The 15,915-nt window shown below is 39.2% G+C and overlaps 1 protein-coding gene across 2 annotated transcripts in view; it reads right to left on the bottom strand.

Annotated features, from left to right (window-relative positions):
• RIMBP2 (RIMS binding protein 2) overlaps positions 1 to 3,349 on the bottom strand; it is a 95,916-nt gene extending 92,567 nt beyond the window's left edge. Inside the window, exon 1 of one of the 2 annotated variants that reach the window (XM_027733027.2) lies at positions 3,216 to 3,349. The gene's annotated coding sequence lies outside the window, so the exon portion shown is untranslated. Of the gene's footprint in view, positions 1 to 999; positions 1,018 to 3,215 lie in introns of those variants that run through there. The other variant, XM_027733021.2, reaches the window with a different exon arrangement.
• Positions 3,350 to 15,915: the final 12,566 nt, after the last annotated feature.

The following is a 15,915-nucleotide window of genomic DNA, read 5'->3' on the forward strand; positions in this document are numbered from 1 at the left end:
AACATAAGAAGGCAGCAGTGCATCCAGCACAGGCAAAAGGCCCTGACTCTGCTCAAGGCCTGACTCACCTGTGCTCTTTTGAACACCTGAGCACTCACTATGGCTCTAACTAGTCCTCCAAAAAGAAAAACAATGGAATATACACGACAAGAGTGTCTTTATTAAAAGCTCATATTCGAGTCAACAATCTCTTTAAACTGTGGGAGTAAAAATATTGTGTTCCAGGGAGGAAAGGAAAAAGGTCAGCCTGCTTTCGTGGCTGCTAATTTAATCCAGCCTTATACTGGGCACATCTCATTGTTTGAGACTTCGAATATCTTTCACTGCTTCTACTCATTCAGAAATGTAACGACCTGCTTGAACTCCGAGTAGAAAAAATGCTTTTTAAACCACATTAAGATCTATTTTTGATGGAAGTTTATTTCTCAGCCTGCAGCTAAAAAAGGCTTTTATGATGCTGGCACTGTATCAATAAATTCAAACCAGAATTCTACATTTTTCACAGGCAACAGCTAATCTAGAAACTACCATTAGAAATGGACAGCTATATAAGTCATTGCATCTGTATAGAGAGAAAATTGATGATGGAATGGTAAAGCTCATTGGGACTCAGTGCCATATATTTAAAAATGCTTAAAAAAAAAGAGACACAAAATGGTAAAAATTCAAATACATTATAATCAACTGCAGCATTTTTCAAAATTCAGGTACTGGGTTGGCCATGGACATTGTTGGTTTCATTGCTAAAAGTCTCAAACGTGTACAGGACACTGGAAAAACAGGTAACCATGAAAGGTTCCTTTTGCAGAGCCAGCTGCCTGGGCTAAACACTGATTATGATAATCAGAAGCATTCATATTTTTTATTATTACACTAATACCCAGCCTCATCATTCTGCCATCATTAAGAGATTGCAAACCACCTCTGAACAGCAAGCAATTAAAAAACATTTCTTTCTTACAGTTTTTACCCGTTCTTATAAACACCCAGCGCTCTGACCTCAGCAAACGACGAATCCTAGGGAACATTTGGGAAGCACGACAGATTCCTGCTTTGCACAGAGGCAAAAAGGCTTAAATGGAGGACAGGGTGTATTTTAGAGAAACCTGCTTATCACAGAAGACTGAAGCAACTCCAATTTCTCCACCGTGCCCGTGTGATAAGGGGCTGTCTCTCAGCGAACCGCTGTCGTTATAGAAACTCTGCTGACACGTCGCTCCTACGGTGCAAGTGGCATTATATGAGCACTAATGCCCTTTTTATCAGCCTCAGTTCCAAATTCAGAGCACTTCAATTCACAATCAGGGAGCTGCACGTCATCCCCCACAGCTGCAGGCAGTGTCAGATGCTGCTGTTGCGTGGTAACCACCAGGTAACTGGTGGGAGCCTCTTATATTTGTGTGCATGGAAAGGCAAGGACAGGAGGCAAAGGGAGCACTGGGCTGTGGGTAAAAAATTTGGTCCCTGTTTACTGAAACACAGCCCTTTCCTCTTGCAGTGAAAGCACTGCTGAAACATTACAGTGCCAGAAAGAAAAATTGCACCTATTTCTTCCGATCTTCAGTGGAAATGAGTGAAAGTTGCTGTTATTGCTATAGCTGTGGCAATTCATTAAAAATTAAACAGGAGAGAACTGCAGGTTAAAATTGAGCCCCGAAGTACTGTGAGTACAGTACCAAAGAAACATGATTTACTGTTTTGTTAGGAAATTTCAGTCCTGGCATCAGAGGATGAAGCTCTCTCCCTGCCCATACTACACCACTATATAAACAACAGTATTTTAAATAGAGTCTAATTTGGGTGTCCAAAGTTCACCCTTTATCCAGCAGGTTGCTACTGCCCAGCAACCATTTAGATTTCGTGTGTTCCCCTTAAATACTGGCAAATTGAGCAGAGAGACTCTGCATGGGCTCAAAGGTACAGCTGGACAGGAATGAGCTACTGCAAATAATCTGTTCTCCAGACCCAAATCCAAACCACTGCTGTTTGTTTTACACCACTTTATGCTTCTCCAAAGCACGAATTATTCGTATAAGGGAAATTAACAGCAAAGCTCCCACTAATTCCAGTGGCATCCCAGTTTTGCCTCAGGTTGGTCTTTTCTAAGTGTGCTGGGTTTGGGTCTACAAACAGCAGCCTCACCTCTCAAATGCCTCCTGTTAAGGGAACTTTGACACAACATTAGAAGGTTGACTTCAGTTTTTTTTTGCCAGAAACATCTTTCACCAGACCTTAACATTCAGTTCACATCACAGCCATGTAATTATTCTTTTCAGAAGCAGAGATGCAAAGAAGGCATTAACAGCCGTTCAAAATATCACATTTATGCACTTTTCTCTTGTCATATTAAAGATAATTACTTCTGATGCAATCAAACTCGTATCCTCCAAGTGGATAAATCCAGCACCAAATTTAGAACCTCAAGCTTCAACTCTCAAGCTCTCAAAGCAAAGCTTTAAGCCTTTACTTTCAGTTCAGTGAGGTACAAAGAAGAATTGGGAGAACATAAGGTTTAAAAATGGTATGGTTTTATGAATTTTCTCCACATTATTCTGTTGGTTACTTTAGTTAGTGCTTTGAAGCACTAGTTAGTTAGTGCTTTGAAGATCAAAGGTCATATATGAACTACATCTTATAACTCAGTCACCCAGAGATGGGGATCAACTGACTGGCCAACCTTCTAAAAGTTTCTTCTCTGAACTCAAAAGGTGCCTGAAAGCCAGAATTTGTGCAAACACATAGAAATCCAACTGGAAAAAAAATCTGCTGATGCTTAGAACTAAGTGTCAGGATGTATACCCCAAAACAGGTTGGAATGTGCTGATCATGACCATTAAGCACAGGATCCTGCACTTTTATTTAAACATCCAGAACGAAGCATTGGAATTTCTGCTTATGCCATATTTTTGTTCACTAAATTCTCATTTCATGCTTAAGCTATGTCACAAGTACATGTGTATTTTATATGAATATTACTGATATTCTACAAGATTTTAAGACATCAGTACAAAATGTATTGCTTTGAAGGTGGTGGAGGTAAATCCTCCTTCTCTCAAACACTCCCCCTCAGAAATCCCCATCCCTCTGATAATGGTGCACATGCAAACAAAAAAACCCCACCGACCAACCAAAGGCAGAAACATGGATTGCAAAATGAGACCTGTCTTCAAATTCATCAGCTGCCATAAAATTGTAACAACAAAGACAGGACTTACTAGAAACTGCCAGTGATGATGCTTTTGATTTAAGGTGGCGACATGAGACTGGGAAATCTGTGTCTCTTCTATAAACCGGGTCTCATCAAATATTTTCTGTGACGTTGCAGGCTGCAGACATGATGGATCATTTCCAAACTGTGCAGAATAAAAGAAAACAAGTGACTGGTTTGTTCAAACCACATTTGTTCTGGCTGAAGAGCATTTGCTCTTCCTACCACGCAGGGGGTTTCATTGATGTTTTGCATTCATGTGCCCCCAAAAAGCTGCGTGAAAGTGGTGGTTAATTATACATTACATACAACAGAAACCAATCTGAACTAATAAATTCAGCCTTGCTGAATAAACGTTGTTGTCAGGGCAGGCACTGACTGAAGCCCAACACAAAACTCAAAAATATGGGTGTGGTCATTGGTCCCTTGCAGAAAATTAATTTCAGAGGGTAAATGAAAAAACTCGGTTTCCGTGTTTCCTCTAAGAAATGTAGGGACATAGAACCAAGCAAGTTTGTTAGAATACCTCTGTGTTAACAGCAAGTGTCCAGCAAAGATTGTACAAAGCATCAATAGAAATAGAAATCCTGGAGGTTTTTTGGTGTCTCACCCACACAACTCACATTAATCCCTGGCTTAAGTGGGATCATTGGATTTGATATTTCAAGTCTTTTTGGATGGAGTCAGTGAAGCCAACATTCCCAAATCCCTTTTCGAAGAAGGTTTGGGAACAGTCACCTCAAATACACTAATTTTCTGGTAAACATAATTTAACGTCAACATATTTCTGAGAAACCTTGAAAAATCCTGAATTTGAGATCATTCAGAACTACTTGATTCTCTGCTAAGCATTTTTCATTCCGGCCAGCAATCAATCACCATTTGCAAAATGACTCCACACAGACCATGAATTATCAAGGTAGGCACAATACAAAGTCCCTGAAACCACAGGAGTATCTCCCACTGATCTTTGGGTAAGACCCTAATTGTTTCCAGCTTAGCTCCATAACCCAAGAAAAGATCCAATAAAGCAGTTCTCCCCTCAGGCAAAATTAGCTTCCCTTCCTTACACCACAAGTCAATCCATTTTAATGCCACCTGCAACAAGTAAGAATCATGAGCATTTTTAAGCTGCTTCTTCAAGAAACATAAACATTAAAAAAAACCAAAAATTAGAAAAAAAAGGATTTAAAAAATATTATAATATAGCATCAGCATTGTGACAGTCTTAAAAGAATCCAAGTTTGATGTAAAGTCCAGCATGGAATACAATTAACTTGTTCTTCCTAGTCTCAGAAGAAGATTAGCAAATTGCTAAGATGATTACATATAAAGATACCCATGGGACTGTCCACTTCATGGACAGCAGTGAATCCTGATCCACTGCATAAGAATGCAAAAGGTCTGTCCAAAAACATCTTACCATTTTGAAGACTTAATTTACAGGGCTATCACTCAAGTGATGGAAAGAATTGAGGGGAAGAGCAACAGGGAAAGAAGTGCAAGAAAGAAACTCCTGCTGGCCTGGTTGAATTTTAAAACTTCCAAAGGGTGCCCAAGATCAAGCATTTGAGCAGTGCACGGGGCAGGAGCTTTATGTGCCTACTCACAAGCCATTCCTTGCACAAAAACCTGTGCAGTGCAGTACTTGTCACACACATACATTGGAGAGGCTGAGCATTCAACAGGAGAGGTGCTTTGATTAAAAAAAACCAGAAGAAATACACATGTAAAGATGTTTGGTGGTTTTTTTTTTTTCAGAATTTCTCACTTTTAAGACCAAATAAAAATTATTATAAATATAAATACAAATAGATATAGATATAAATATAAGATATAAATATAAATAATATACATATAAGTATATAAAACATAAATATATAAATATAAATATATATGATATAAATATTAAAATATAAATATAAAAATAAATATAAAGTACTGGAGAATTTATGGAGGACTGTCTCCCATGGAAGGGATCCCATGCTGGATCAGGGGAAGAGTGTGAATTCCCCCACTGAGGAGGAAGAAGCAGCAGAGACAAAGTGTGATAGACAGAATGCAGCCCCCATTCCTCATAGGTGGAGAATTCAGAAGTTAAACTGAGCCCTGGGGAAGGTGTTTTAAGTTTAGTTTCTATTTCTCTGGTTTGTTTGGCAATAAATTGAGTTACTTTCCCCAAGTAGAGTCTGTTTTACCCACAACAGCAATTCCTGAGTGATTTTCTTTGTCCTTATCTCGACCCAAGAGCCTTTCATTATGTTTTCTGTCTCCTGCCCAGCTGAGGAGGGGAGGGATGGAGGGGCTTGGTGGGCACCTTGTGTCCAGCCAGCGTCTGCCCACCTCACAGACATACTCTTGGAGAAAACAGAGGGTGTTCTGCAGTTAATTTCTGTGAGAACTTTCTCTATGTCCTCCCTTTTGCACAAACTCTTCACAACCCTGAACCATATGCTCCTTCTTCACATCCCTCTTTTTGCAGGATTGAGGTCAACATAAGTGCAAAGATGTAAAAGCTCTTGGAAGAGCAGTTTTAGAAATAAATTTTGTTGCAAATAGGGCTGTGAAGCAATGAGGCACCTTCCAATAATATTTGATTCGGGTTGCATTTCACTAACTAGAAAATGAAAAGATTGAGTAGAGAGGTTTGCTGATTAAATTAAACTCTGATGAGCCCCAATTTTTGCAGAGGTGGTTTCGTTTCAGCAACACAGCAAAGGGAAAGAAATTCAGAAATGCTCAAAGACAGCCCACTCAGGGCAGTGTCCTCAGGATCCAACCCCCCACACTGTGCAGTCAGCAGGAAAACACGACAACAGCCTCCTTCCACCCAGCAAACAACACTTGGATCTCGTCCTCCCTTCATCCTGCTAAAAACTACCGAGGTATCAGTTCCCACCTCTGTTCACCCAACAGCTCTGCCCCCTCAATAGCCACATTTTCACATAAGCATCTCTTCCTTATGGCCAAGAAAAACTTCCCTATGAGCGTTTGCCAAAGGTATCCAACTGTCCTTAAAATCCTCAGTTGCTCTGGCACCTTGGAAAACTAAGAACTAATCAGCCAGTGACACCCCAAGGTTACACCCATCCCCAGCAGCATTGTTGCATAACTTTCTCCCACACTGTTTTTCTGTATTATTGCTCTTATATCACCTGCTAAACTGCAAAAATTCTCAGAGAAATCACTCTTGATCTTCCATGTGTGGAGCACAACACCCTCTGGAGCCTGAATTCGTGCTGAAAACCGTCACGTAACAGCAGAGGAGAGCTGACATATTTATTGGCCTCAGTAGATGATAAGCATGAATAAGTTCTTCCAAAGAGTTATTTTTCCCTAAAATGGAATTCTAAAAATGCCTTTGGATAGTGTCCCTCCACACACAGAATGGCAAGGCATATGAATTGCTTCCTATAGGCACAAGCTAAATATCAGAGGTTACAGTCTAACAGATTGTTCAGAGTTAATGATAGAAACTTCCCCTCATACCCCCACATTTCCAACTATTTTTAAATGCCTTTACTTACATAATGTTTGATGTCTTCAACAGCACAAATCTAATTCTGGTGGCAACATCAAGGCTGTGCTTGTAGGACATGGGAAATCACCAGAAAAGGATGCACCCTCACAGTTCTGTTGGGTTTGGGCCTGGAAGCACAGGATCTTTTACTTATTCATGAGTTTCCTGAGAAGAACCAGTGGTTGCTTTGTGTCAGCTCAACAGGATCGTAATTCAATCTTCCCTGGAACCTGTTTATCTGAATGACTCATTAAGGTGCAAGCTGACTGCTGAAGAACTCTGTTTCACAATGACAAAGCCTTTTGCTGGGGAAGATACGTTTGGAGAAGTCACTTGGTGCAGTGCAAGTTTATCAAAGTTTGGTTTTTTGAGAGAGAGCATTATTCCTTAAAAACATAAATGAAGCAAAGCACATTCACACCCCTAATGGTGACGTTTTGCTGCAAGGATTGTGCCCGTGGGCAGTAGGAGGATTTATGGGCACAGGCCTTAAAAATGCCTTAAAGTTCACAGCTGCAGCTTGGTGTTCATCCACAGGATTTGCAATCAAAGTGTGTTTTTTAATAAGAGTTATTACCATTTTTCTGAAATTCCAGCCTTACCAAAGGGCTCTCTGAGTAAAAACAACAAGGAGTCAACTGGAGACAGATAAATCTACAGCTCTAATATCTGCAGTATTGCTGCAAATGCAGGTAAGAAATCACCTGTCAGAGCCACAAACTTATGATAATACTCCATATAGAGTTTTCATTCAGGGAAGTTTCAAGGAACAGAAACAGCAGGACATCCTTTTCCAGACATCCCTGCTGTAGCATACACAGGTTATGAAAGTTTGCTGAAAAGCTGGAAAGGTCTTTCTAGGAAAATCCTCACCATGAGGTCAAGAGACAGACTCTCATCACTGCTGGGCAGCTCTGCACAACTGCACAGCAAGGGGTGACAAAGGAAGCACAGCACCGAGGGGTTATGCTCATAATGGCAAAGAAGTTTGGTTTAAAATCCTTTTTCACGTCACCTCCAGCATAATTAAGAAGCAAATATAAAAACCAGTCGTTTAGCTGGGGTTTGTGCATTCCCACAGGGTGCTCTGAACCCTGGGGAAATGCTGCTTTTAAGTTTCATCCTCTAATTTGGGGCTTTGGTGTTTTGGTATCTTCGTTCTAATTTAAAACCGAGACTTATCTCTGTCATAGGAAAGATGAGAAAAGACATTCCAGCTCTTTCTCTGTCCCACTGGCATGAAGCCCTGCACTTTATAACATGATCCTGGACTGGATAGGCAGTTATCTGGTTTACTGTTCTGTTTGCACTGGACAGCAGTTCAAAACACAAATTATTTCACAAATAATGATTCCAGTTTCCCTCTAGGCCCATGGGAAGTATCAATTTTTGAGGACAGGCATCACTTCAATTCACAAGAAAGTGTGCTAGGCATGGTCTTGCACATTATATTACAGATAAAACACCAGGAAATCCTCACTAAATAAACAGGGAGCCTCTGGAGACCATTGGAAGTGACAAGATGAAAACAGATGGTTATAAAAGATGAGTGAGGAGGTGAAAATACATTTACTCTAATTAAATAAATCTGAATAGACTCACTCCTTGTGTTCAGCTGACTGGCCACTGACACTTTCCTGACAAACATCTCCTTAGGGATTTTTCCTTCCAACATTTCCTGTCCTTTAATACATTCATTTAAAAACCTTTCCTGGTGTTGCTTTTATAGCTGATCTTCCTGCAAGTATTCCAGTGATCTTAAATAGTTTAATCTCCTTCCTTGCACCATTCCTGTGCAAAAGATTTTGTTTATATTTTTTCAGCATATAATCTAAAAGGGATTAAATGCATATGGTTCATTATTGGCTATTCACTGAAAGCAGATGTTTTCATAAGGAACAGTTCTGAAACCTTAATATATTGGGGTTACTGACCCTCAGATAGGAGTAAGAGAAAAAAAGCAGTGTGTGAGTCCCAAAAACTGCATTGGGACATGTTAAACTTGAATTATTATGCTGTTTCATATTCCAGGGACACAAAGTATAGCCACAGAAAAGTGTCTATGATATTTTATCACGGTCCATCAGGGATCCAAGTTTATCAGTTTACATATTTCATTTTCAAGCTGAGATCAGCAAGACACAAATGTCAACGAAAGGTAAAGGTCTAAACCTGAACACAGACGTTCTCAGGAGAACCTATAAAGTGACACCTTCATTAAAGTTTCCTTAAAATTGGAAATCCCAGTGGAGTCTGACTGCTGTGTTCTGCATAAGTACTGTTTCAATGTGTTTTATGCCAACTGAACTCTTTCTTATTGGGGAGGTAGAAATACTTTACCAACTTCTAAAATGAAAAAAAAACATAATTACAAACCCAAATGACACCAATACTCCTGACTTGACTGTACTGTGAAACAGTTTTGGGAATTAATCTGAAAGATGCTGTCACTGTGTCATATCTTTTATCATCTCTATATATTAAAAATAATTCAGCACTTGACTTTGGTCTTAAATTGCAGATGACAAATGAATTGTGACCCAAGAATCAGTAGCCAAGTTATACAAAGGACAATAACATTGAACACGGAAGGTAAAATGTCAACATTTATATGTTATCAGTCTACTAAAGCAGTTCTTAAATGTTCAGCTTGTAATGTAAGATACTTCAATAAATCCTTCACACAACACACTTCAGTCTTTCCTCTTAAATTGAAAGGATTAGTCTGACCTGCCTCTGCTTTTAACACATCCTTTTTCTTCTGCCTTTATCAGAGAAATACTCAGTCTCAGTGAAATAATCAGCAGTATTACAATGTGTAATAATTCTGCAGCTCCACACTGTGTGTGGGTGTGTGCAGAGAAAGACATATTTAATACAGATGCTAAGTAAGACAATAAATTTTTTTACAGTCTATAACTAATTTATTACAATTTATTACTGTCCCATTAAATCTAAGTAGGCAACAATAAGGCAAACCTTGGATTAGCAGCACTGTGGAAATGCCTCTTAATTTTTTAGGTTAAAAAAAAAAAACCTTACAAAAAACCAATGCAATAAATAAAACAAATAATGCAATGCAGTATGGCAGAGTTTCAGTCAGGGGATATGACACAGTCTGCTACTCACAGCACAGAAAAATATTTCATGCCTCAACAAGCTTACAAGGTGTATTTGTCCATAGTAGTTCATATACAGCCTTTTTTAAAAAATTAAGAACTATGAAATTTTACATCTGCCTGTGTATTCCACCAGCAAGAAAAACTGAAACCATTGTGACATTGAAATACTTTTTCAACGTGCAAAAGCATTATATGATCTTTATGAGCATAAAAACTGCATCTTACCCAAAACACAGCATCATCACTCCTTCCAGAACCCCACCACAGCTCCTCCTCGATATGTCAAAAAGGACTGATCCAAAAGTCAAACCCCAAAGAAACATAAAGTGCTTTTTTTTGATTTTTTTTTTTTGACACAACTGCCTGAAGCTTCCAGAGATGGTTCCTTAGTTTCCTCCCATGTCCCTGGCCCATGCCTGACCTTGTGGAGTTGATAACATCTGGCAGGGTCAGAGTGCAGTGATTTGGCTGCAGGCAACCACCTTTACAAATGATACACATAAACACACCCTTTACTCTTCATACAGCCTTGCCAGCAGAAAAAAAACCACTTCATTGTGCTTTGTAATCTGACTTCATGTTTCGCTTTTTCACTGAAAAAGAATAATATATTTATTACAATTCTGCATTATCACCAAATATTATCCAAAACAGCGGATCTACACAACCACTGACACAGGAATACGGGTGAGGTTAACTGTAAATTATATATACAGGAACAGGGGAGAGATTTGAGAAGAGGTAACAAGCTTTCTACAACACCAAAAAGCTTTTAAGAGAGTGATACTGCCTAAGAAGTGAGCCTTGAGGAATTGTGAAAATTACTGTGAGAGAAAGAAAAAAAACCCTTACAACACTTGCAAAATTATTACTCCCTGCTCTTAACGAAAGGACTCAACCAGTAAAACAACATGGCATCAAATTTTTGATAGTTCCTGCACTAATGTTCCTAGAAATGGTTCACACACCAGGTTTGGTGCTGATAATGGTTAGTATGAAGTCCTCACAAAACACTTCAGATGCCACCTGGAGAAGCCATCCCTTGGTATCTCTCCATCAGTAAGGCCATACCATGCAATGTTTGTTTTATTTCTCTAATATTGAGCCAAATATCATCCACCAGCCATATTAAAACTGAGAACATGAAAAAACTTTGATGATATTTGTCTCACGATCTGAGAGCTTTCTGGTGCACTGAACAACCCCCAGTTTTGTAGCATCACATCATATTTCGAAGTCACAAAACAAATTAATTAGCAAGATCGTGCCACCTCGTCCTTAATCTCATTAGGAAAGACTAATGGCTACAGAATCAATTATTTCATAGAGATTACTGCCTTAACACCATTAGCCTTTACATCACACGGGCTCATTCTGAATTTTCAATTCCTTTGTAATTTCCTCCCCTGGTTTAATTACAACCCTTAATTAAGTCCCTTCCTTAATCAACTTTATAGCTGTGTCCATTCATTTATGGCTGCACGTAAAATAAGAAACAAAGAGCAACCTGGAAAACTCTGAAGCCAACACAAGAGCTGTCACAGTATTTGGCTGGCCCCAACCTCTGCTCCAAGAACTGCAAGCATTCCTTCTTTTTAAATCTCCCCAAGCTCATAACAAATACAAAGAACCCCAAATCTTTAGCCAGTGTTTACAAAACCATGACTGATACAGTTTTGATTTTGCAGTTTCCGAAAATCCAACAAATTAGTGATTATAGCTGCGTATTTCATTGATTAGTTTTCTGGTAATTTGAAGAGTCTGTAGCTTGGTCATGGTTTTCTAGTTCCTCCAAAAGCAATTTATGTCCCTCCCTTAGTGCAGTGTCACAGCCAGCACAGCCACATCCTCCTGATCATCAGGTCCTGCAACCTGGGAGCTGGTTTTGCCATTTCTTTCTACTTTACATCTCCCACACTGAGTGATTTCTCTTTTTCACCTGCCTCCTGTCCCTTCAAATCACTGTGATTATCAAAACTTAGTCTCTCCCCAGACTCCTCCTTGACTGGGGTAAAATCCTTGCTATGCCAAGTACAGAATTTGCCCTTCTCCAGCAGTAAGTCAACAGCTATTGCTACTCCACTCTCTGTAAATTCATTTTGAGTTTCCTGATGCTCTGAGGGGGAATCAATCCCTCAGGAAGGGCTACAAAACACCAAACAGCCCCATGCAAAGCACTCTGCAACACCAAATGAATTTGGAGTAGCAGAATTCTCCATTGGTCCAGACACATTTGTTTTGTTTGCTGAATATTTTTCCCATCACGATAAAAAAAAATATATCTTGTCATTTCTTGATAAAGAGCCTGAATGTTTTTTTTTCCTTAAATTCTATCTTTCATATTCTCAGGCATAACTGATAAAACTGTTTAGTGATTTTTTTCTTTATGGTCTATTAGAACAAAGGTACCAAAAGTAAATCAGCAACAAGAATGAGAAAAGCCAATGCCCTCTCTGTATGCAAATTTCTTCTCTTAAATACTAAAAAATGAGACCAAGGGAATCCTATTTCACTGAGCAAATTAACAAAAGGTCAGAAAGCTTGATCTTTGTCACTGGTGTACTCTGTCTGAAAGCTGAACTGCCATTTAAATATTTATAAGGGAGAGCTGTAATTGCAGGTTGAGAGCTGTGAGAGAGCTCTGTATGCACAAAACAGGAACCTGAAAATATTCGTGACATGGGAGATATTCCACCAAAAGACAATCTGGGTGAAGGGAAGGAATACTAACCCAGCATTTTAATAATTTCTGGACCCAAATACATAAGAAGGTGCCCTAAAACTTGTTATTTTTTGGGGTCCATTATGGGACACAGACGAAAAATTCAGACTCTTACCAGCCACTGGAAACTGGAAAACTGGAGAAAAAAATAATTTCAAATGATGACAGCACCAAAAGTGGATGGAACCACAATTCATTTTTGTGGATATTTTTTGACTAAATAAAGACAAAGTGGGAGAAGTAGCTGCATACATGACAAAGTGCAGGGAGCAAACAAAAATATTCCAGACCCTGCTGCATCTATTAACTGGGCTTGCTACTAAAAACAGAGTCCTCCCAGCAGATTAAGGGTTCTTGCTAGATAATCCCCCTTCCTGCCTGATTTTAGTGTCTTTAATTAAACTAAATATACACTTGTCCCTCTGGTTTGATATCCAGAACCTTATTGAAGGTTCATTTGAAGCAAGTCATTCTATGTGGCACCACAGGAAAAGCAAGAAAGCTCAGAGAATTCACAGTCACTCCTTCCTACACAAACCCCCCAGATAATGGGAGTGGTCCCCTCTGCCACCCTTTACCTGGGCTCTTTTCCTCTTCACAAGCCCAAATGTGCTTCACACACACGATGGACAATGGTCCCATTGTGGCCATTTAGCAAATTACCTTTCAGCCACATGAAGACCCAGCCCAGGATCACTTTAAAAAGAGGCTTTTCGGAGCACAGCAACCAACAGGCAGCAGAGTGAATGCTTGCACAGGTGAGAGCATACTTTGAGATAAAGGCACTTAAAGAACTATCTTGCAATAAACTGAGTGTTTGAAAGGGATGTCGTTGTAAGATAAATTAAATACAAACTCTATCAAAAATACATACAGTGAGCTTGATAGTATTACTTCTTAGCCATTTGAAGAGAATGAGTATTTAGCTTAGGCTTCAGAAACAAGTAGTCTCATGAGCAGCAGGCTGAGATCAGCCACCACTCTGATGGTGGTTCTGCTCATCTCACCAGTTCTCAGGAAGGATGATTACCCTGCACAGTCCTTACCTAATTATGTCCATCATATTGCAAGTTTTGAAACCAAGCTGTCGTTGGAAAACATAAAATGGAATTCAAAAGAAAGAATCAGAACTTCTTCTTAAATAACTTTTTGGAAGCATAGAATAAAATATGCTCATTGGTTAGACTAGGCACCATCCCAAAATATTCCACTGATGACACCTGGTGGAGTTGCATAGAGATTTCTACCAGCTTTCTGAATATATCAGACTTCAGGCAACCAGGGTATCAGTCTTTAGGACAACGGGTCATGTGAGGATCTCCCCTGCACATTGAATTCAGTATGAAATCTTTTATTCCATTTTGCACTCGTGGCATTTCAAAGGAGAATGTTTGTGTGCCACAGAATTCAGACATGCAGATGTCACTTCTTGGTATAGTGGTAAAAGAGAAAAAAATAAATCATTTTTAGTGGCATCATTACCAAGGGAAATCTTTGATCCAGAGTAAGCAATCTTAAAGTAAAGTCCATGAGAAAGGTCATCAAAAAATGTGAAGATCTCTCACTTCACTAATATCTGGAGCATCAATCAGGATGAAAACGGGGGTATTTATTAATGAGTTCACATCTGTTTATATAAGGCAGTGTGGGGGTTTTGTTTTGTTTTGTTTGTTTGCTTTGAAAAGATTGCATAAGAAAAAGGATTGCTGTGCAAAGCTACTTAGCACATGCTATGTAAAACATCCACTAAGAGCTACTCTGGACACCACCCCTTTTTCAGAAACTCTCCTCAGCAGAAAATTGTTGAAGACTGAAGAATATGCACACAAATAATAACTGTGCACTTGCCTGGCTCTTCCTTGTGTCCAGGAAGTCACAGACTGAACTAAGTGGACCTTCATCCTGAAGTAATTTTATGTTCTTAGAATTATGTTATATCATGTTCCTTATACTCCTACACCCATCATTGCCACTTACCCTTTGTTTAAACCTCAGGATTGCTTGAACCTTCATTATTTTATTCAGTGTTTCCATTTCTAGTTTGGGGTTTCTGAAGCACAAGAGTATTTCAGGATTGGTATTTCAACATTCCCAGCTGGAACACCCATTCAAACTACGTTCATGTAAAGACATATTAAACCTCCAGTTACAAAATACATCCCAGAACTGGGTATTTCAGACAAGTCTTCCACAAGGTCTACCATCTTGAAGGAAACCCTGGTGCATTGTTGGGAATAATAGGAAATGAGTGGTGTATTTCCACTGCCCTCTTCTGGGTGAGATAGAATGGGACAGACATCCTTTTGAAATCAAGCTGTGGTGATATGTAAAAATCTCCAGATTAAAATGCAAACACAGACTCACTTTCTGGCTCAGTTGTGGCAAGGCTGTGACCTCTAATGATCTTGCTTCCTCCACTAGTTTGTGCTGCTAATGAACACTGCTCTGGGGATTGCCAGCTCTTTCACAGGATCAAGAATAAATGAGTAAGGTATGTTTGTCATCAGACAAAACAATTCCTTACATCTCTGTTCAAATATCTTTCCAATATTAGCCAGACTGAACAATTCCCATTATGGTAGGAAATAGGAAACACAACTGAAAATGCTAAGTTTAGCTTGAGGATAATTACACAGATCTAGCTTTGGGTGAATGGTGATCTTGATTGTGAATGGGAAGATTGTTGATTAGAGTTTTTAATAAGTAAATTAAAAAATTAGAGCTCACTTGTCTCTTGCAACTCAGAGTAAGAAGGAACAATAGGCAGTACTGGAGGCTATCCAGGCATGCAATCCCAGCACTGGAACAGAAACATCCCATAGTCTACATCACCAGAATGATAACATGAAAACAGACAGTTGACAAGAGAAAAACACTTGATAAGCAATAGAATGTTCCCCCCAACCAATGGGAAAAAATTGAGGAAAAATTATATTACACTATAAACTATTAAACTCCCAGACTATTTTTCCACACTTTTTTCCATCAAAGATCACCATCACTTTGTCCTCCTTCTTCACTTTTTGAAGCAGACATTCTGCAACCTTCTCAGCACACAAACACTTCCTCCACCAAACTGAAACTCTTCACAAAATCTAGCACTGATAGAAGCTCCAAATAGCAAATTCATATTTGCAAAAGCCTCTTACCACTTCCCGTATCCTTGCTTTAATTTTGCTCTTCTCTATGCATCCAGTATCACATTGGTTTGCCCTCTCAGCTTAAAAAATTCTCAATCACTCTAATTTTCATAATGGTTCTTGCTTCAGCTGACACCAATTCTCCAAAGCACTGCAGTCTTGAGGGTTCCCATATTTTTAGCTACTGTGCCAAATTGCTCTGA

The sequence above is a fragment of the Pipra filicauda genome, unplaced genomic scaffold, assembly GCF_003945595.2.
Source record: "Pipra filicauda isolate LSUMZ 115617 unplaced genomic scaffold, ASM394559v2 scaffold14_size4853619_pilon, whole genome shotgun sequence".
Classification (NCBI taxonomy): Eukaryota; Metazoa; Chordata; class Aves; order Passeriformes; family Pipridae; genus Pipra; species Pipra filicauda.